Genomic DNA, 22,606 nt, shown 5'->3' on the forward strand with positions numbered 1-22,606 from the left:
GCGGCAGGACGCCGACTGACCGCGTCGCCCTTCCCTCGGCCACGCGCCCTGCCGAGGGCCTTCCTCGTCAAGCTCTCCATTGGGGCGCTCCCCGTCGTCTCCTCGGGCGGCTGGCGTAGGAGGGCCGGAGAAGGCGAAGAAGGCGGGTGGCGGCCGTCAAGTCGGAGTACTCGGGCACCGACGCCTTCATCGCGTAATGCCGGCCCGCTGCCTCGTCTTCCAGCTCCTTTCCCGGCACCAAAATGTCCTCTTGGTGCCTTCTGCTCCTCGTACCTTGCCTAGGCGCTCCTTTTGCCCTCCTGTTGTCTTGTTCCACCTTCTGAGGAGAGGGACAAGAAAGGGATTACGGGCACCTTATCTCTTTTTAGTTTGTAAGCCTGCAGGCACTTGTTAATTTCAAGACTTGTAATCCCCTTGCTCATGTTTTTAATTCCGTATGAACTGTACCTTTATGGGATGTTTTTAATGAAAAAGGGTGCTTGCCGGGTTCTTTGTGCGTGAGCGAGGCCCATGCCAAGGAACGAATCCTTGTTATTTTGAGGATAAACATTGTCACCCGGCAACAGGCCTTGCCGTCCCCTGACTTCAGTCGACCATTCTCACGCTTTTGGCGGAGGCAGGGGCGAAGTAGAGTTAGGCTCCTCGTTTATTTCCTTGCCACCGCATCTACGACCCGGTTCTGTCCCAGGGACTTGGGTACAAGAAGAAGGGGGAGCACGGTGGACTCGGAGGAAAACGAGGTTTCATTTCTCCCAGTTCCATACGGAAATGCACAACAGGGGATGAAGGACTTATCTGAATCCGCTGCCCCCGGCAACTTTGGCTTGCCATGGTTAGATCCTTGTGTCTTTAGCCCTCGGCAGTCCTGGCTTGCCGGGGCTGGAGCGCCGGTTCATCCTCTTTCTCCCAAGCGGCTCAGCAGAAGTGTCCACGTGCCCTGCAAACCAAAGAGGACAGAAAGACGCATACTTGACCTCTAGGCTAGGGGTTAGCCGCCACTAAGCACTATCAACCCTAACCGAGGGAGAGACTTAACCTAGCATGCATGCTAAAACTTAGGGCGCCCGCGCTTTGTTTATTTATGCTTAGGGTCTGCGCCTGGCTTTGTACAGAGGGTTACATGCCTTGCCGGCAAAGCTCGTACAAAAGGTGGCTTGCCAGGAGGCCTGGCAACCGCACCTTATGGGTAAAACTTGCGAAGATGTTCGATGTTCTAGGAGTTGCTCACTAGGACAGCATCTTCGGTCTCCAAGCGGACTGCACCGGGCCTGGTGACTCGTATTACCCGATAAGGGCCTTCCCACTTTGGCGTCAACTTGTTGGAATTCTTGGCTGACCGAACGCGCCGAAGAACAAGGTCGCCTTCCTCAAAGCTTCGGGCATGAACCATGCGGCTATGGTAGCGGCGCAAGGCTTGCTAGTAGCGTGCTGCTCTCACAGCCGCCCGAAGATGATCTTCCTCAAGGAGAGTTGCGTCATCTTGCGGCAATTGCTCTTGCTCAAGCTCGTCATAAGCAAGCACTCGAGGTGACCCGTATGTGAGTTCCGTGGGGAGAACTGCTTCTGCCCCGTATACCAGGGCAAAGGGTGTCTGGCCGATGGCTCGATTTGGCGTTGTTTTGATCGACCAAAGAACCGCCAGCAACTCATCAATCCAGCGCCTTCCACTCTTGTGCAGCCTGTCAAAAGTCTTTGTCCTCAGGCCCCGCAACACTTCAGCATTTGCCCTCTCCGCCTGGCCGTCACTCCGTGGGTGTGCCACGGAAGCGAAACAGACCCTGCTGCCGAGGTCTTGGATGTATTGCATGAAGGTGTGGCTTGTGAACTGCGTGCCGTTGCCGGTGGTGACTCTGTTTGGCACACCAAAACGGCACACTAGCCCCTTGAAGAACTTGACGGCTGACTGTGCTATCACCTTCCTCACTGCCTCCACCTCCGGCCACTTTGTGAACTTGTTGATTGCAACGTACAAGTACTCAAAGCCCCCGACAGCGCGGGGGAAAGGGCCCAGGATGTCGAGCCCCCAGACCGAGAATGGCCAGGAGAGAGGAATTGTTTGGAGGGATTGAGCTGGTTGATGAAGCTTCTTCGAATGGAACTGACACGCTTCACACTTGGTTACTAGTGCCGTTGCATCCTGGAGGGCAGTGGGCCAGAAGAAACCCTATCAGAACGCCTTGCCGGCAAGGGCCCTCGACCCTATGTGGGAGCCACATATGCCTCCGTGTATGTCTGCCAACAGCTCCAGTCCTTCCTCCCGGGGAATGGACTTCAATTTCACACCATTTGGTCTTTTCCTGTACATGACGTCATCGACGAACTGATACATAGTAGACCGACGGGCTACTTTCTCCGCTTCTTCCTGCTCCTCAGGAAGCTCCCCTGTTTGGAGGAATCAGACGGTATGCTGTGCCCACGCCGGAGCCTGGGGCTCGACGGAAAGGACCAAAGGCATTTCTTCTGCCATGGGAGCGGCCGTCTCTACGGTCAGGGCTTGACGGCCTGCCGGAATTAGTCGCTCCTCGGCAGGCTCAGAATCCGCGGCAACATCCTTGCCTGCGGCCCCCCGGGGCTCAGCAGGAAAGTACTTGCCGGGGCCTGATTTCCTCCGTTTGTTCTGCTCTGTTGATGGTTCGACGGATGGTTGAGTGAACCGAAGCAAAAAAGTACCTGGTTCCACTGGTAACTTGAATGCAGCGTGCTTTGACAGGTAATCGGTGATGTCGTTCTTCGCTCGGGGAATGTGCTCCACTTGTATACCATCAAAGTGCTCCTCCAGCTTCCTCACCACATCTACGTAGGCCTCCATCACCGGGCTCTGATAATCTTTGTTGACTTGTCTGACGACAAGCTGCGAATCACCTCTGACGATGAGCTTCTTGACCCCGAGGTCTGCCACAATCCTGAGACCGGCAAGCAACCCCTCGTACTCAGCAGTGTTTTTGGTGGACATCTCCCTGGGAAAGTGCATCTGGATTACATACTTGAGGTGCTCTCCGGTGGGTGTGACGAGCAGCACACCAGCACCGACGCCTTGAGCGAGAAAGCCCCGTCAAAGTACATGATCCAGTTGTGACTTGCTTCCTTGCCGGGGAGAGTGGTCTCCTGGATTTCCTCGTCAGGCGTTGAGGTCCATTGTGCAATGAACTCCGCCAAGACTCTGCTCTGGATTGTTGAAGTACTTTCAAACTTCAGACCAAAGCTTGAAAGCTCCAAGGCCCACTCCATAATCCTTCGGTCGCGTCTGGGTTGTGCAGTATCCGTTGTAACGGGAGGCGGGTGACGACGATGATTTTGTGGGCTTGGAACTAGTGACATAGCTTCCTCGAGGCCATAAGGAGGCCGAAGAGCAATTTCCGCACACCAGAGTACCTCGACCTAGCCCCCTGCAGGACGGAGCTGACAAAGTAAACCGGGTCCTGCATCATCATCTTCTTCTGCACCACCTCTTTTGATTGCATGGGCCCTGTCCTGATGGCGTCAGACTCTGCCGGGGGCCTTGCCTTGCCGGCATCGGGCCCTGCTGGGGGAATCTTTGGCTTGCCATCCGCTAGTCCCACCGTCGCCACTGCCTCTTCGTCGACCTCCCTCTGCGCCACTAGCGCGGCACTGACCACTTGATTCGTCGCCGCCAGATACAGCAGCAACGGCTCTTGTGGTTTAGGCGCAACCAGTATTGGTGTAGAGGAAAGGTATTTCTTCAGATCCTGCAACGCTACCTCATCCTCTGGGGTCCACTCCATTGGGCCCGCCTTCTTCATGATTTTGAAAAAGGGAAGGGCACGCTCAGCGGACTTGGAGATGAATCTGCTCATGGCGGCAACGTAGCCAGTGAGCTGACACACATCCTTGATCCGCCTGGGTGCCTCAATCTACTCAATAGCCTTGATCTTGTCCGGGTTTGCCTCGATCCTACGCTGCGACACAAAGAACCCGAGAAGTTTGCCGAACGGAACGCCGAAGACACACTTCTCAGGGTTCAACTTGAGGTTGATCTTGCGTAGGTTGGCAAACGTCTCTTCTAAGTCTTGTACAAGGGTTGCCTTATCCTTTGTTTTGACCACTATGTCATCCATATAAGCTTCCGTATTTCTATGTAGCTGGGGCTCAAAACCAATTTGGACCGCCCTTGCGAATGTCGAGCCAGCACTCTTCAACCCGAAAGGCATCCGTAAAAAGCAATACGTACCACATGGGGTGATGAATGTTGTCTTCTCTTCGTCTTCCTTTGTCATGAAGATCTGGTGGTAGCCCGAGTAGGCGTCGAGGAATGATAACAGATCGCACCCGGCCGTGGAGTCAACAATCTGGTCAATGCGCGGCAACAGGAAGGGGTCCTTAGGACAAGCCTTATTGATATCTGTGTAATCAATACACAACCTCCACTTCCCGTTCGCCTTGCGCACCACCACCGGATTGGCCAGCCACGTCGGATGGAGCACTCCTCTCACCAAGCCACCGCTTCCAACTTCCTAATCTCCTCTGTGATGAATTCCTGCCGTTCCAAAGCTTTCTTCCTGAACTTCTGCTTGACGGGTCACGCATGGGGACAGACAACAAGATGGTGCTCAATCACTTCCCTGGGAACGTCGGGGATGTCAGATGCATGCCATGAAAACACATCGACATTCGCCCACAGGAAAGTGACGAGCGCGCTTTCCTATTTGCTGTCGAGGGTGGAGCTTATGGTGAAAGCCCCTCCCGTGCCATCCTCCTTGACGGACACCCTCTTGGTCTCTGGTGGTGCAGCTCTGGATTTCTTGCTCTTGCCGGTGGAGCTCTCTGGCACGTCCTCGACGGTAGCACAACACTCCGAGGAGGTGCGATTGCTGGAGTGGGTGCGAGAGGTCTTGCCGGTCTTCTTCTTCCCTCCCGGGGCTTCAGCGGCAGGAGCAAGTGCCTTGACTGCAGCTGCTGCAACTGCTTCTCGGTAGAGTTGGTCAGCGCAGATTAGCGCGTCCTTCTTGTCGGAGGGGACGGTGATGATGGTCATCGGCCCAGGCATCTTCAGCGTGTTGTAGGCATAGTGCGACGCCGCCATGAACTTGGCTAGTGACGGCGGCCGAGGATCCCGTTGTAAGGCAAGGGGATCTCGGCTACATCGAAGACAATCCTCTCCGTCTTGTAGTTCAACTCGCCTCCAAAAGTCACAGGCAACATGACCTTGGCGTCAAAGATGAGGGGGCCCACTTCTTGTGGCGTGCATTGACCAGATTGGCTGCAAGTTCAGGGTGGTCCTCGGCGTCAAAGATGAGGGGCGTGCTGGACCACTTCAGTGGCTTCTGAGCGTCAAATGATGGCTCCACTGCTGTGATCTCACGCGCCCACTGTTTGAGCTGGCGGTGAGAAGTATGCAGCGAGGCGCCACCATCGACGCACATGGCCTCAGTAGCCTTCTGGAACTCATGCTCGCCGGACTCGTCGTCCTCGTCATGATCATCGTCTTCCTGCTTCTTGTCACGGCCCCAAGCGGGCCTCTCTTGCTGGTTATCCTTGCCGCGGCGACCTCCTTGGCCGCCACGCTTCTTGTCGGATCCTTCAGCGCCATCTTGGCCCTTCTCCTTGTCCCGCCTCTCATACTCGGCTTTTTGCTTTTCAGCAAGCAGCTCGACTTGTCGGTAGTTCTGGAGGTCGTGTCCTTTGGTGCGGTGGATCTTGCAGTACTGCTTGTCGGAGCCCCCTGGCTTGTCGGCAGCCGCCAAGGCCCGGCAAGCGGCGCACCCGGCAATCTCCTTGCCGGGGTCGTCTTCCTTGGTCTTCTTGGCGGCGCCGGTGTCGTCGGATCCCTCAAAGGCAAGCACGGTCTTGCCCTTGCGCTTCCTGTTGTGACACCGACCCTTATTCGTCGGGGCGGCGGTGTCTTCATCGGTAGAGTCGGTTTCCGCGCCGGCGTCTTCGCCGGGGTACTTCCTCCCCTCTTTTGCCCGAGCACATCTATCGGCCAGAACGTAAAGTTCGGCCACATACTTGACCTTGTTCATTGCTAGCTCTTCACGCATCTTGCGGTTGCGCACATTCTGATGGAATGCGCTGATCACTGCGGCAGGGTGAACATCTGGGATGTTGTATTGCACTCGGCTGAACTTCTGTATGTACTTGCGCATGTTTTCACCTTCCTTCTGGGGAATGATATGCAAATCACTCGCCTGGCCATGAGCTTGGTGGCCTCCAGTGAAGGCACCAATGAACTCATGACACAGGTCCGACCAAGAAGAAATGGAATCCGCCGGCAAGTGCATCAACCAGGACATGACATTGGGTTTTAGGGCCAACGGGAAGTAATTGGCAAGCACCTTATCGTCGCGAGCCCCAGCGGCTTGCATCGCAATGGTGTAGATGCTAACGAACTCCAACGGGTGGGTCTTGCCATTGTACTTCTTGCCGACATCGGGCTTGAACGTGTGGTGGGACTGCCACTGGAACTGCCGTAGCTCACGGGTAAAGGCTGGGCAACCCACCTCGTAAGGTAGGCCGCCAGAGCCTCCCGGCGCTGGGTGGTCCATAGCGGGCCACGCCCGCCTATATGACTGGTGGCTTGTATCGCGCCGGTGCTCGATGGTGGTTCGAGCGTCTTCATGAGCTCGCTCCTGAAGAACTTGGCGTTGGTCGTGGTGGGTCCGTGGGTCGGACGACGCTATGGAAATGTTATCACAAGCGTCATCGCGATGGACCGACAGCCGCGGTGGCTGGCGTGGAGGAGGAGAGTGCACTGTGGCCGCGGTGCCTTCGGCCCCTCCACCGCTGGCGTGCGGTGGTTTGACGGAGCACCGGCCTGAGGGCCCAGCCAGCCGTGGCTCGTCTTTGTTGGTGACGGCGACGAGGCTCCGGATGGTGGCTCTCCACTCGTCGAGCTTCTCCGCAGCAGGAGGGAAGTCGAGGAGCAGCTGCACGTGCGCCAAAGCTTCTGCTGGCGTGGGTGGTGGCGAAAGCTACGTCGACCGTGGCGCGCTTCGACTTCTAACCACGTTAGAAGGAGCTCTATCACGGCCCAGCGGCTGCGAGCCATTTTCGCCAGCACTTCGGCGGGCATGCTGGCCTCCTTCGTCCCGCAGATGATGCACAAGGCTCTTCCCACGGTGGTGTTCAGGGTCACCGGTGTGGTGACGCTGCTCGTCGCGCACACCCTGGGAAGAGCGCGCTGTGGGCGCCGGGGTGGGCGTCTTGGAGGTCGCCGCGCCGCCCTCGGAGGGCCCCGCGCCGCCTGCGGGGCGCCCAGCTCTGTCTCTGGATTTTGCGGCATGCGGCCCGTCGCCTCACGCACGAACGACACCGCTCGCCAGGCTCTGACTGCCAGAGCGATGTTGGTGCTCGCGGGCCGCGCCTCGGGTCCTGTCCGCGACCGGCCCGCTGCTCGCCCGCACCTGTACGGGCCGTCCGGCTATCGATGAATCGACAGCGGTGGCCGCCTTCTTCTTTGGAGCCATGGCGATGAAGAACTGCTAGGCTAGCTGCTAGACTAGATTCTCACAACTGCGCACCCCTACCTGGTGCGCCAAAGATGTCGGTGGGAACGACACCTATGGGGTCACTGGGATCCCTTCTACGGTCGGCGGGCGCGAGGTTGTGCAAAGAGCAGGTCTGACAGGAAGCACATGGGTCGTTTACCCAGGTTCGGGCCGCGAAGACGCGTAATACCCTAGTCCTGCTTTGGTGGATGTATTGAGTGTTCTTGTGTTCTTGAGCTAGCTACGGGGTGCAACTTGCCCAAAAGAGCCGAATCCCTCTCCTGGTCGCCTCAGACCTCCTTTTATAGGCAAAAAGGGGTTGCCACAGTGGCACACAGGAGGTGGAAAGGTCTACACTTGATAAGTCTATCCTCTGGGACCGTCGGACAAATGCATTTAATGCGCTGCCGACGTTTCCCCTTGCTTTATCGGGGATGGCAAGGAAGCACGTCCCAGCTGTCGCCGCCTCGCCTGGCCTTGACACGCGTCCGAGCTGATGAGGCGTCGTGGTGCCACATTGGCTGGCTGCTGGGCTGGCGCGGTGGTGGATCCTTCAGGAAGGGTTGCATGCACCACGCAGGTGCTTGCTGAGTCAGTGTAGAGGCCGCCTGTCGCCACGCAGGTGCCTGCCCAGCTGGTTGGCTAGCAGCTGCTTGGGGACGGCGGTGGAGTCTTGGCTGGCGTGGGCCTGGCAGTGGCCCCGCTGATGCCTTCGGCAAGGGTCTTGCCGGGGGCCCGGCAAGGGTCTTGCCGTGGCGTTGTAGTCGTCCCCGGCAAGGCGCTTGCCAGGGGTCTTGTGGATTTCCTCGGCTAGGATCCCGCCGAGGGTCGCCGTCTTCTGGTCCTCATCTGATCTCACATGTTTATGATCTTGATGAAGATCTGCATGCCACCTCAAAGGAGCCTCCCGAGCCTTCGTTCCAATGTAGTTGGTGGTGTTGGGACCCATGGGCTCAAGGGTGGCTTGCTCTGCTGGCATCGGGCAGGTTGCCCCGGCAAGGCTCTTGCCGGGGCTGCGGAGGCTGCCTCGGCAAGGATCTTACCGAGGGAGCCTACCTCGCCTTCTTGCTCTACTGTGTTCCTGGTCTTGGCGTTGCCTTGGTTGTCTTGTGCTTCGGCTTCTCTCCGGCTCCCCTCCTCTGTCCTGCTAAGTGTGGCCACGGCGCGTGGCTCTGACTGCGTGTGCACAAGTAAAGGGGTCAAAAGGAGAGACCCTACTTTTGTACACCGACAGGACATACTGTCGTCCTCGGGAATATCAAGAATAACAAAGTCCGTTAAGATGATTACGTTTGCTACCACAACAGGAACATCCTCACAAATACCGACGGGTATAGCAGTTGATTTATCAGCCATTTGCAAAGAAATTTCAGTAGGTGTCAACTTATTCAACTACGATACAAAGAGAAAGGCATAACACTAACACCGGCTCCAAGATCACATAAAGCAGTTTTAACATAGTTTCTTTTAATGGAGCATGGTATAGTTGGTACTCCTGGATCTCCAAGTTTCTCTGGTATTCCACCCTTAAAAGTATAATTAGCAAGCATGGTGGAAATTTCAGCTTCCGGTATCTTTCTTTTATTAGTAACAATATATTTCATATACTTAGCATAAGGAGGCATTTTAAGCATATCAGTCAAACACATACGCAAAAAGATATGTCTAATCATTTCAGCAAAGCGCTCAAAATCCTCATCATCCTTTTCCTTGGATGGTTTAGGAGGAAAGGGCATGGGTTTTTGAACCCATGGTTCTCTTTCTTTACCATGTTTCCTAGCAACGAAGTCTCTGTTATGATAACGTTGATTCTTTGATTGTGGGTTATCAAGATGAACAACATGTTCAACCTCTACATCATTATCATTACTAGGTTGAGCATCAACATGAACATCATTATTAACATTATCACTAGGTTCATGTTCATCACCATATTGTATCTCAGCATCAAAAATAGAAATATCATTGGGATTCTTAGGTGTGTCTATAACAGGTTCACTAGAAGCATGCAAAGTCCTATCAGTTTTATTTTTATTTTTATTATTGGGACTAGGTGCATCAGTATTAGCTCTCTGAGAATGTTGCTCAACTCTCTTAGGATGGCCTTCAGGATACAAAGGTTCCCGAGTCATTTTACCACCTCTAGTCATAACCCTAACAGCATTATCATTATTCTTGCTATTCAACTCATTAAGAAAATCATCTTGTGCCTTAAGTACTTGTTCTACTTGAGTTGTAACCATGGAAGCATGTTTGGTAATAAGCTTAAGATCATTAACAGTTCTACTCATATAATTACCCAAGTGATCAAGCATGTAAGCATTACGTTTCAATTGTCTACCAATAAGCATTGAAATTTTCTAGTTTAAAAATAAAATTATCAAACTCATCCAAGCATTGACTAGCAGACTTATTATGAGGAATATCACCTTCATCAAATCTATAGAGAGTTTACCTCTACTACCTGTGTCGGGTTATCAAGACCATGTATTTCTTCAATAGGCAGTAGATTCTTAACATCTTCAGCTTTAATACCTTTTTCTTTCATAGATTTCTTTGCCTCTTGCATATCTTCAGGATTGAGAATAGAATTCCCCTTTTCTTCGGAGTTGTCTTAGGAGTTGGTTCAGGAAGTGTCCAATCATTATCATTACCCAATATATTATTCAATAGTAATTCAGCTTGCTCAACAGTTCTTCACTGAAAACACAACCAGCACAACTATCCAGGTGGTCTCTGGAAGCATCAGTTAGTCCATTATAAAAGATATCAAGTATTTCATTTTTCTTGAGAGGATGATCAGGCAAAGCATTAAGTAATTGGAGAAGCCTCCCCCAAGCTTGTGGGAGACTCTCTTCTTCAAATTGCACAAAGTTAAATATTTCCTTTAAAGCAACTTGTTTCTTATGAGCAGGGAAATATTTTTGGGAGAAGTAATAAATCATATCCTGGGGACTACGCACACAACCAGGAGCAAGAGAATTAAAATATAACTTAACATCACCCTTTAATGAGAAAGGAAACAATTTGAGAATATAGTAATAGCATTTTTTTCCTCATGAGCAAACAGGGTGACTGTATCATTCAATTTGGTGAGATGTGCCACAATAGTTTCAAATTCGTAGTCATAGAAAGGATCAGATTCAACCAAAGCAATTAACTTAGGATAGACAGAGAATTCATAATCCTTATCAGTAACAAAGATAGGTGAAGTAGCAAAATTGGGATCATATTTCATTCTAGCATTCAAAGATTTTTGTTTCAGCTCAACTAACAGTTTCTTAAGATCCTCTCTATCATTGCAAGCAAAGGAGTCTCTAGCAGTTTCTTCATCCATAACATAACCCTCAGGTACAACAAGAAATTCATATCTTGGGGGAGAATCATAATCTTCAGTTTCAATAATATCATCAGTTTCAGTAATTTCATTCTCTCTAACCCTAGCAAGTTGTTCATCACGAAATTCACCTAGTGGCACAATATCATCAAGCAGAGAAGTAGTTTCATCATAAGCATCATGCATAGCAGAAGTGGCATCATCAATAACGTGCGACACATAGGAATCAATAGCAGGTGTATGTGTTGCAAGTTTACCTAAAACATAAGGAGAATCAAGTGTAGAGCTAGATGGCAGTTCCTTACCTCCCCTCGTAGTTGACGGAAAAATCTTGGTTCTTTGATATAAATCCCAAGTGACTTAGAGAATAGAGCTATGCTCCCCGACAATGGCGCCAGAAAAGGTCTTGATAACCCACAAGTATAGGGGATCGCAACAGTTTTCGAGGGTAGAGTATTCAACCCAAATTTATTGATTCGACACAAGGGGAGCCAAAGAATATTCTCAAGTATTTGCAGCTGAGTTGTCAATTCAACCACACCTGAAAGACTTAATATCTGCAGCAATGTTTTTAGTAGCAAAGTAGTATGGAAGTAACGGTAACAGTGGCAAAAGTAATAGTAGCAGTTATGTAGCAATCGTAATAGTGGCAACGGAAAAGTAACTGAGCAAAGATCAATATGTGAAAAGCTCGTAGGCAATGGATCTATGATGGATAATTATGTCGGATGGCATTCATCAAGCAACAGTTATAACATAGGGTGACATAGAACTAGCTCCAATTCATCAATATAATGTAGGCATGTATTCCGAATATAGTCATACATGCTTATGGAAAAGAACTTGCATGACATCTTTTGTCCTACCCTCCCGTGGCAGCAGGGTCCTATTGGAAACTAAGAGATATTAAGGCCTCCTTTTAATAGAGTACCGGACCAAAGAATTAGCACTTAGTGAATACATGAACTCCTCAAACTACGGTCATCACCGGGAGTGTCCCGAGTATTGTCACTCCGGGGTTGCCGGATCATAACACGTAGTAGGTGACTATAACTTGCAAGATAGGATCAAGAACACAAATATATTCATGAAAACATAATAGGTTCAAATCTGAAATCATGGCACTCGGGCCAGTGACAAGCATTAAGCATAAAAAAGTCATAGCAACATCAATCTTAGAAAATAGTGGATACTAGGGATTAAACCCTAACAAAACTAACTCGATTACATGGTAAATCTCATCCAACCCATCACGGTCCAGCAAGCCTACGACGGGATTACTCACGTACAGCGGTGAGCATCATGAAATTGGTGATGAAGGATGGTTGATGATGATGATGGCAACGGATTCCTCTCTCCGGAGCCCAGAACGGACTCCAAATCTGCCCTCCCGAGGAAGAACATGGCTTGGCGGCAGCTCCGTATCGTAAAACGCGATGAATCCTTCTCTCTGATTTTTTTCCTCCTCGAACGTGAATATATGGAGTTGGAGTTGAGGTCGGTGGAGGTCCAGGGGGCCCACAAGGATAGAGGGCGCGCCTCCCACCCTTCGCTTGATTCTTTCGCCAATATTTTTTATTTATCGCAAAACTGATTTCATTGAATTTTGAGGTCATTCCGAGAACTTTTATTTCTACACAAAAATAACACCATGGCAATTCTGCTGGAAACAGCATCAGTTGGGTTAGTTCCATTCAAATCATGCAAATTAGAGTCCGAAACAAGGGCAAAAGAGTTTGGAAAAGTAGATACGATGGAGACGTATCACATACCCTCAGCCCCGAGGGTGAACTACTTCCTCCTCATCATGGAGACCGCCGGGATGATGTAGATGGCCACCGGTGATGGTTTGCCCCTCCGGGAGGGTGCCATAACGGGCTCCCGATTGGTTTTTCGTGGCTACAGAGGCTTGCAGCGGTGGAACTCCTCATCTAGGTTTATTTTTGGGGGTTTCTATATTTATAGGAATTTTTGGCGCCGGGAACAAGTCAGGGGGTCCACGAGGCGACGACAAGACATGGGGGTGTTGGAAATATGCCCTAGAGGCAATAATAAATGGTTATTATTATATTTCTTTGTTCATGGTAATTGTCTATTATTCATGCTATAATTGTATTGTCCGGAAATCGTAATACATGTGTGAATACATAGACCACAACGTGTCCCTAGTAAGCCTCTAGTTGACTAGCTCGTTGATCAACAGATAGTCATGGTTTCCTGACTATGGACATTGGATGTCATTGATAACGGGATCACATCATTAGGAGAATGATGTGATGGACAAGACCCAATCCTAAGCATAGCATAAAAGATCGTGTAGTTTCGTTTGCTAGAGCTTTTCCAATGTCAAGTATCTTTTCCTTAGACCATGAGATCGTGCAACTCCCGGATACCGTAGGAGTGCTTTGGGTGTGCCAAACGTCACAACGTAACTGGGTGACTATAAAGGTGCACTACGGGTATCTCCGAAAGTGTCTGTTGGGTTGGCACGGATCGAGACTGGGATTTGTCACTCCGTGTGACGGAGAGGTATCTCTGGGCCCACTCGGTAATGCATCATCATAATGAGCTCAATGTGACTAAGGCGTTAGTCACGGGATCATGCATTGCGGTACGAGTAAAGAGACTTGCCGGTAACGAGATTGAACAAGGTATTGGGATACCGACGATCGAATCTCGGGCAAGTAACATACCGATTGACAAAGGGAATTGTATACGGGATTGATTGAATCCTCGACACCGTGGTTCATCCGATGAGATCATCGTGGAACATGTGGGAGCCAACATGGGTATCCAGATCCCGCTGTTGGTTATTGACCGGAGAGGCGTCTCGGTCATGTCTGCATGTCTCCCGAGCCCGTAGGGTCTACACACTTAAGGTTCGGTGACGCTAGGGTTGTAGAGATATATGTATGCGGAAACCTGAAAGTTGTTCAGAGTCCCGGATGAGATCCCGGACGTCACGAGAGGCTCCGGAATGGTCCGGAGGTGAAGAATTATATATAGGAAGTCAAGTTTCGGCCACCGGGAAAGTTTCGGGAGTTACCGGTATTGTATCGGGACCACCGGAAGGGTCCCGGGGGTCCACCGGGTGGGGCCACCTATCCCGGAGGGCCCCGTGGGCTGAAAGTGGAAGGGAACCAGACCTTAGTGGGCTGGGGCGCCCCCCTTGGGCCTCTCCCCATGCGCCTAGGGTTGGGAACCCTAGGGGGGGAGCTTCCCCCTTGCCTTGGGGGGCAAGGCACCCCTTCCCCCCCACTTGGCCGCCGCCCCCCTTGGAGATCTGTTCTCCCAAGGGCTGGCGCCCCCCCCAGGGGTCCTATAAATAGTGGGGGGGAGGGAGGGCAGCAACACACAGCCTTGGGCGCCTCCCTCCTCCCCTGCAACACCTCTGTCTCTCTCTCTCGCAGAAGCTCGGCGAAGCCCTGCGGAGACCCGCTACATCCACCACCACGCCGTCGTGCTGTTGGATCTCCATCAACCTCTCCTTTCCCCTTGCTGGATCAAGAAGGAGGAGACGTCGCTGCTCGGTACGTGTTTTGAACGCGGAGGTGCCGTCCGTTCGGCACTCGGTCATCGGTGATTTGGATCACGGCGAGTACGACTCCGTCATCCACGTTCATTGGAACGCTTCCGCTCGCGATCTACAAGGGTATGTAGATGCACTCCCTTCCCCTCGTTGCTAGTAGACTCCATAGATGCATCTTGGTGAGCGTAGGAAAATTTTAAATTATGCTACGATTCCCAACAGTGGCATCATGAGCCAGGTCTATGCATAGGTACTATGCACGAGTAGAACACAAAGAAGTTGTGGGCGTTGAGTTTGCCAATTCTTCTTGCCGCTACTAGTATTTTCTTGTTTCGGCGGCATTGTAGGATGAAGCGGCCCGGACCGACCTTACACGTAATCTTACGTGAGACAGGTTCCACCGACTGACATGCACTAGATGCATAAGGTGGCTAGCGGGTGTCTGTCTCTCCTACTTTAGTCGGAACGGATTCGATGAAAAGGGTCCTTACGAAGGGTAAATAGAAATTGGCAAATCACGTTGTGGTCATACGTAGGTAAGAAACATTCTTGCTAGAAACCGACAAACCACGTAAAAACTTGCAACAACAATTAGAGGACGTCTAACTTGTTTTTGCAGCAAGTGCTATGTGATGTGATATGGCCAGAAGATGTGATGAATGATATATGTGATGTATGAGATTGATCGTATTCTGGTAATAGGAATCACGACTTACATGTCGATGAGTATGACAACCGGCAGGAGCCATAGGAGTTGTCTTTATTATTTTGTATGACCTGCGTGTCATTGAATAACACCATGTAAATTACTTTACTTTGTTGCTAAACGCGTTAGCCATAGAAGTAGAAGTAATCGTTGGCATGACGACTTCATGAAGACAAAATGATGGAGATCATGATGATGGAGATCATGGTGTCATGCCGGTGACGAAGATGATCATGGTGCCCCGAAGATGGAGATCAAAGGAGCATAATGATATTGGCCATATCATGTCACTATTTGATTGCATGTGATGTTTATCATGTTTTTGCATCTTATTTGCTAAGAACGACGGTAGCAAGTAGGATGATCCCTTATAATAATTTCAAGAAAGTGTTCACCCTAACTGTGCACTGTTGCGAAGGTTCGTTGTTTCGAAGCACCACGTGATGATCGGGTGTGATAGATTCTAACGTTCGAATACAACGGGTGTTGACGAGCCTAGCATGTACAGACATGGCCTCGGAACACACGCAATACACTTAGGTTGACTTGACGAGCCTAGCATGTACAGACATGGCCTCGGAACACACGTAATACACTTAGGTTGACTTGACGAGCCTAGCATGTACAGACATGGCCTCGGAACACGGAGGACCGAAAGGTCGAGCATGAGTCGTATAGAAGATACGATCAACATGGAGATGTTCACCGATCTTGACTAGTCCGTCTCACGTGATGATCGGACACGGCCTAGTTAAGCTCGGATCATGTTTCACTTAGATGACGAGAGGGATGTCTATCTGAGTGGGAGTTCATTAAATAATTTGATTAGATGAACTTAATTATCATGAACTTAGTCTAAAATCTTTACACTATGTATTGTAGATCAAATGGCCAACGTTGTCCTCAATTTCAACGCGTTCCTAGAGAAAACCAAGATGAAAGATGATGGCAGCAACTATACGGACTGGGTCCGGAACCTGAGGATCATCCTCATAGTAGCCAAGAAAGATTATGTCTTAGAAGCACCGCTAGGTGAAGCACCAATCCCAGAGAACCAAGACGTTATGAACGCTTGGCAATCACGTGCTGATGATTACTCCCTCGTTCAGTGCGGCATGCTTTACAGCTTAGAACCGGGTCTCCAAAAGCATCTTGAGAAACATGGAGCATACGAGATGTTCGAGGAGCTGAAACTGGTTTTTCAAGCTCATGCCCGGGTCGAGAGATATGATGTCTCCGACAAGTTCTTCAGCTGTAAAATGGAGGAGAACAGTTCTGTTAGTGAGCACATACTCAGAATGTCTGGGTTGCATAACCGCTTGTCTCAGCTGGGAGTCAATCTCCCGGATGACGCGGTCATTGACAGAATCCTCCAGTCGCTTCCACCAAGCTACAAGAGCTTTGTGATGAACTTCAATATGCAGGGGATGGAAAAGACCATTCCTGAGGTATATTCAATGCTGAAATCAGCTGTGGTAGAGATCAGAAAAGAACATCAAGTGTTGATGGTGAATAAAACCACTAAGTTCAAGAAGGGCAAGGGTAAGAAGAACTTCAAGAAGGACGGCAAGGGAGTTGTCGCGCCCGGTAAACCAGTTACCGGGAAGAAGTCAAAGAATGGACCCAAGCCCGAGACTGAGTGCTTTTATTGCAAGGGAAGTGGTCACTGGAAGCGGAACTGCCCCAAATACTTAGCGGACAAGAAGAAGGCCGGCAACACCAAAGGTATATGTGATATACATGTAATTGATGTGTACCTTACCAGTACTCGTAGTAGCTCCTGGGTATTTGATACCGGTGCGGTTGCTCATATTTGTAACTCAAAACAGGAACTACGGAATAAACGGAGACTGGCAAAGGATGAGGTGACGATGCGCGTCGGGAATGGTTCCAAGGTCGATGTGATCGCCGTCGGCACGCTACCTCTACATTTACCTACGGGATTAGTTTTAAACCTCAATAATTGTTATTTAGTGCCAGCTTTGAGCATGAACATTGTATCAGGATCTCGTTTAATTCGAGATGGCTACTCATTTAAATATGAGAATAATGGTTGTTCTATTTATATGAGAGGTATGTTTTATGGTCATGCCCCGCTGGTCAATGGTTTATTTTTGATGAATCTCGAACGTGATGTTACACATGTTCATAGTGTGAATACCAAAAGATGTAAAGTTGATAACGATAGTCCCACATACTTGTGGCACTGCCGCCTTGGTCACATTGGTGTCAAGCGCATGAAGAAGCTCCATGCAGATGGACTTTTGGAGTCTCTTGATTACGAATCATTTGACACGTGCGAACCATGCCTCATGGGTAAGATGACCAAGACTCCGTTCTCTGGAAGAATGGAGCGAGCAACCAACTTATTGGAAATCATACATACCGATGTGTGCGGTCCAATGAGTGTTGAGGCTCGCGGAGGATATCGTTATGTTCTCACTCTCACTGATGATTTAAGTAGATATGGGTATGTCTACCTAATGAAACACAAGTCTGAAACCTTTGAAAAGTTCCAGGAATTTCAGAGTGAAGTCGAGAATCAACGTGACAGGAAAATAAAATTCTTACGATCAGATGGTGGTGGAGAATATTTAAGTCACGAATTTGGTACACACTTAAGGAAATGTGGAATAGTTTCACAACTCACGCCGCCTGGAACACCTCAGAGAAACGGTGTGTCCGAACGTCGTAATCGCACTCTATTGGATATGGTGCGATCTATGATGTCTCTTACCGATTTACCGCTCTCATTTTGGGGCTATGCTTTAGAGACTGCCGCATTCACTTTAAATAGGGCTCCGTCGAAATCCGTTGAGACGACATTGTATGAATTATGGTTTGGGAAGAAACCTAAGCTGTCGTTTCTAAAAGTTTGGGGATGCGATGCTTATGTCAAGAAACTTCAACCTGAAAAGCTCGAACCCAAGTCGGAAAAATGCGTCTTCATAGGATACCCTAAGGAAACTATTGGGTATACCTTCTACCTCAGATCCGAGGGCAAGATCTTCGTTGCCAAGAACAGGTCCTTTCTAGAGAAGGAGTTTCTCTCGAAAGAATTGAGTGGGAGGAAAGTGGAACTTGATGAGGTGATAGTCACCCCTTCCGAACCGGAAAGTAGCACAGCGCGGGAAAATGTTCCTGTGGTGCCTACACCGACTGGGGAGGAAGTTAATGATGATGATCATGAAGCTTCGGATCAAGTTACTGAACTTCGTAGGTCCACAAGGACACGTTCCACACCAGAGTGGTACGGCAACCCTGTCCTGGAAATCATGTTGTTAGACAACGGTGAACCTTCGAACTATGAAGAAGCGATGGCGGGCCCGGATTCCGACAAATGGCTAGAAGCCATGAAATCCGAGATAGAATCCATGTATGAAAACAAAGTATGGACTTTGACAGACTTGCCCGTTGAGCGGCGAGCCATAGAAAACAAATGGATCTTTAAGAAGAAGACGGACGCAGATGGTGATGTGACCATCTACAAAGCTCGACTTGTCGCTAAGGGTTATCGACAAGTTCAAGGGGTTGACTACGATGAGACTTTCTCACCCGTAGCGAAGCTGAAGTCCGTCTGAATCATGTTAGCAATTGCCGCATACTATGATTATGAGATATGGCAGATGGACGTCAAAACGGCATTCCTTAACGGCTTCCTTAAGGAAGAGTTGTGTATGATGCAGCCGGAAGGTTTTGTCGATCCTAAGAATGCTAACAAAGTATGCAAGCTCCAACGCTCAATCTATGGGCTGGTGCAAGCATCTCGGAGTTGGAACATTCGCTTTGATGAGATGATCAAAGCGTTTGGGTTCACACAGACTTATGGAGAAGCCTGTGTTTACAAGAAAGTGAGTGGGAGCTCTATAGCATTTCTCATATTATATGTGGATGACATACTGTTGATGGGAGATGATATAGAATTCTTGGAAAGTATAAAGGCCTATTTGAATAAGTGTTTTTCAATGAAGGACCTTGGAGAAGCTGCTTATATATTAGGCATCAAGATCTCTAGAGATAGATCAAGACGCCTCATTGGTCTTTCACAGAGTACATACCTTGACAAGATATTGAAGAAGTTCAGTATGGATTAGTCCAAGAAGGGGTTCTTGCCTGTATTGCAAGGTGTGCAATTGAGCAAGGCTCAATGCCCGACCACGGCAGAAGATATAGAAAAGATGAGTGTCATCCCCTATGCCTCGGCCATAGGGTCTATTATGTATGCCATGCTGTGTAACAGACCTGATGTAAACCTTGCCGTAAGTTTGGTAGGAAGGTACCAAAGTAATCCCGGCATGGAACACTGGACAGCGGTCAAGAATATCCTGAAGTACCTGAAGAGGACTAAGGATATGTTTCTCGTTTATGGAGGTGACGAAGAGCTCGTCGTAAAGGGTTACGTCGACGCTAGCTTCGACACAGATCTGGATGACTCGAAGTCACAAACCGGATACGTGTATATTTTGAATGGAGGAGCAGTAAGCTGGTGCAGTTGCAAGCAGAGCGTCGTGGCGGGATCTACATGTGAAGCGGAGTACATGGCAGCCTCGGAGGCAGCACAGGAAGCAGTCTGGATGAAGGAGTTCATTACCGACCTAGGGGTGATTCCCAATGCGTCGGGCCCGATGACTCTCTTCTGTGACAACACTGGAGCTATTGCCCTTGCGAAGGAGCCCAGGTTTCACAGGAAGACCAGGCATATCAAGCGTCGCTTCAACTCCATTCGTGAAAGTGTTCAAAATGGAGACATAGATATTTGTAAAGTACATACGGACCTGAATGTAGCAGATCCGTTGACTAAACCTCTCCCTAGGGCAAAACGTGATCAACACCAGGACGCAATGGGTGTTCGATTCATCACAATGTAACTAGATTATTGACTCTAGTGCAAGTGGGAGACTGTTGGAAATATGCCCTAGAGGCAATAATAAATGGTTATTATTATATTTCTTTGTTCATGGTAATTGTCTATTATTCATGCTATAATTGTATTGTCCGGAAATCGTAATACATGTGTGAATACATAGACCACAACGTGTCCCTAGTAAGCCTCTAGTTGACTAGCTCGTTGATCAACAGATAGTCATGGTTTCCTGACTATGGACATTGGATGTCATTGATAACGGGATCACATCATTAGGAGAATGATGTGATGGACAAGACCCAATCCTAAGCATAGCATAAAAGATCGTGTAGTTTCGTTTGCTAGAGCTTTTCCAATGTCAAGTATCTTTTCCTTAGACCATGAGATCGTGCAACTCCCGGATACCGTAGGAGTGCTTTGGGTGTGCCAAACGTCACAACGTAACTGGGTGACTATAAAGGTGCACTACGGGTATCTCCGAAAGTGTCTGTTGGGTTGGCACGGATCGAGACTGGGATTTGTCACTCCGTGTGACGGAGAGGTATCTCTGGGCCCACTCGGTAATGCATCATCATAATGAGCTCAATGTGACTAAGGCGTTAGTCACGGGATCATGCATTGCGGTACGAGTAAAGAGACTTGCCGGTAACGAGATTGAACAAGGTATTGGGATACCGACGATCGAATCTCGGGCAAGTAACATACCGATTGACAAAGGGAATTGTATACGGGATTGATTGAATCCTCGACACCGTGGTTCATCCGATGAGATCATCGTGGAACATGTGGGAGCCAACATGGGTATCCAGATCCCGCTGTTGGTTATTGACCGGAGAGGCGTCTCGGTCATGTCTGCATGTCTCCCGAGCCCGTAGGGTCTACACACTTAAGGTTCGGTGACGCTAGGGTTGTAGAGATATATGTATGCGGAAACCTGAAAGTTGTTCAGAGTCCCGGATGAGATCCCGGACGTCACGAGAGGCTCCGGAATGGTCCGGAGGTGAAGAATTATATATAGGAAGTCAAGTTTCGGCCACCGGGAAAGTTTCGGGAGTTACCGGTATTGTATCGGGACCACCGGAAGGGTCCCGGGGGTCCACCGGGTGGGGCCACCTATCCCGGAGGGCCCCGTGGGCTGAAAGTGGAAGGGAACCAGACCTTAGTGGGCTGGGGCGCCCCCCTTGGGCCTCTCCCCATGCGCCTAGGGTTGGGAACCCTAGGGGGGGAGCTTCCCCCTTGCCTTGGGGGGCAAGGCACCCCTTCCCCCCCACTTGGCCGCCGCCCCCCTTGGAGATCTGTTCTCCCAAGGGCTGGCGCCCCCCCCCAGGGGTCCTATAAATAGTGGGGGGGAGGGAGGGCAGCAACACACAGCCTTGGGCGCCTCCCTCCTCCCCTGCAACACCTCTGTCTCTCTCTCTCGCAGAAGCTCGGCGAAGCCCTGCGGAGACCCGCTACATCCACCACCACACCGTCGTGCTGTTGTATCTCCATCAACCTCTCCTTTCCCCTTGCTGGATCAAGAAGGAGGAGACGTCGCTGCTCCGTACGTGTGTTGAACGCGGAGGTGCCGTCCGTTCGGAACTCGGTCATCGGTGATTTGGATCACGGCGAGTACGACTCCGTCATCCACGTTCATTGGAACGCTTCCGCTCGCGATCTACAAGGGTATGTAGATGCACTCCCTTCCCCTCGTTGCTAGTAGACTCCATAGATGCATCTTGGTGAGCGTAGGAAAATTTTAAATTATGCTACGATTCCCAACAGGGGGCGCGCCCTGGGGGGAGGGGGCGCCCTCCACCCTTGTGGAGGCCTCGTGGCTCTTCTGACCCAACTCTTTTACTTCGGGGGCTTCTTCTGGTACATAAAAAATCACCGTAAATTTTCAGCTCATGTGCACTTCGTTTGATATTCCTTTTCTGCGAAACTCACAAACAAGGAGAAAACAGAAACTGGCACTGGGCTCTAGGTTAATAGGTTGGTCCCAAAAATCATATTAAATAGCATATAAATGCATATAAAACATCCAAGATAGATAATATAATAGCATGGAACAATAAAAAACTATAGATACCTTGGAGACGTATCAAGTTCATAGACAAGTTAATGGTTACTCATAAAAGTCTCAACACAAGTGTGAGTGCTGTGGATGGCCCTCTCGTGGGAAGACAGGAGAGGATCCACGGTAGTGTATTGATATGGTGAATATGTGGACACATGTGCGCCACCTCAAAGAAAGTACTCCTAGTACAGGATAGCCATCGAGTCAAAGCTGGCTTGCTCCAGTTAAATTCAACCACCCCTTTGTTGATACTAATAGATATGTAGATAGTTCTGATGTAAGTCTTGCTGAGTACATTTGTACTCATGTGTTGCTTAATTTATGTTTTTGCAGGGAGACTTTAGTCTCACTAGTAGTTCCACGTGGGCTTCGACAATTAGCTTGGGAATCCCAGATAGAGGTCTGGCTCCTTTGGAGGGTCTTATAGATAGGTAGGCTTTCTAGCCTTCTTGCTTTGGAGATGTCTGTACTCAGACATTTTTATGCTTCTGTCTGTGCTTGTTGCTTGTCTGACTTGAATGCTGGGTCATGAGACCCATGTTTGTAATATCTGGCTCCTCGGAGCCTATTGAATTAATACTTTGAGTCATAGAGTTATGTTCTAATGCCATGTTGTATTTACACATATCGAGCATATTGTGTGTATGTTATTGAAATGCTTGGTAT

The sequence above is a fragment of the Aegilops tauschii genome, chromosome 5 (genome assembly GCF_002575655.3).
Source record: "Aegilops tauschii subsp. strangulata cultivar AL8/78 chromosome 5, Aet v6.0, whole genome shotgun sequence".
Classification (NCBI taxonomy): domain Eukaryota; kingdom Viridiplantae; phylum Streptophyta; class Magnoliopsida; order Poales; family Poaceae; genus Aegilops; species Aegilops tauschii.